Source organism: Limulus polyphemus, unplaced genomic scaffold, assembly GCF_000517525.1.
Source record: "Limulus polyphemus unplaced genomic scaffold, Limulus_polyphemus-2.1.2 Scaffold9259, whole genome shotgun sequence".
Classification (NCBI taxonomy): Eukaryota; Metazoa; Arthropoda; class Merostomata; order Xiphosura; family Limulidae; genus Limulus; species Limulus polyphemus.
Genome location: NW_013674869.1, coordinates 5,231 through 6,159, shown reverse-complemented (window position 1 = coordinate 6,159; position 929 = coordinate 5,231).

Below are 929 nucleotides of genomic sequence, written 5' to 3'. Positions count from 1 at the left end.
GTGACAGGAAATCTAGAAGTTATCAGTGACTCGTTGCCCAGGTTACACCGAATCTTTCTGCTCTAAAGTGATCACTGCAACTTAAAACTAGAAGTTATCAGTGACTCGTTGCCCAGGTTACACCGAATCTTTCAGCTCTAAAGTGATCACTGCAACTTAAAACTAGAAGTTATCAGTGACTCGTTGCCCAGGTTACACCGAATCTTTCTGCTCTAAAGTGATCACTGCAACTTAAAAAAATGACGAAGATCATGGGTATCAAAATTCAAAGCATCTTCCGGTCTCAGCCAAGGACTAACAAATAAAATATAAGAGAAAACGAGGTTAATAAAATTCACTACATTTTCAAAGCTCGTGGACCCGAACAGATCTAAGCCTCAGAAGAAGCGCTGGCCATAATATGTGGCATATCAGAGATAAGTGGTGAAGGCCTGAGTGTCAACAGAGATATGAACCGTAGTTTTTATCCAGAAAAAAACAATCTCGTAAAGGAAATGGAATTCAGGGAAAAAAATTGATCATGGAATCTGGTGTCGAAGCGGCCATGACTTTTGAAAGCGTACAGGCCAATATTCTCGCGACAACACCGATTTAATGTTTGCCACGTGCCTTGAAACACGCTAATACACCAAATCCGCGTTAGTACCTCGTGCTAATTTGCGCGAGACTGTCGCACGTGAGTAAGGAGTTGACGCAATTGGTGAAATCACATCTTTTTTTTTTGTTATCCTTAACTTATGATGAAAACAAGGTTGAAATAGAACCAATTTTTGACTTACTTCTACCTATCAAGTTATAAAACCGATGTCCTCGTTCTAACAAGTATAAATAAACTGTCATCCCTAAAGCAGATTCTCTTCCATTCCATTCTCTAAGTTCTCTTGAGACAATAAGATCCACTAACTGTCTTGACACAAAAAGGTTCATTG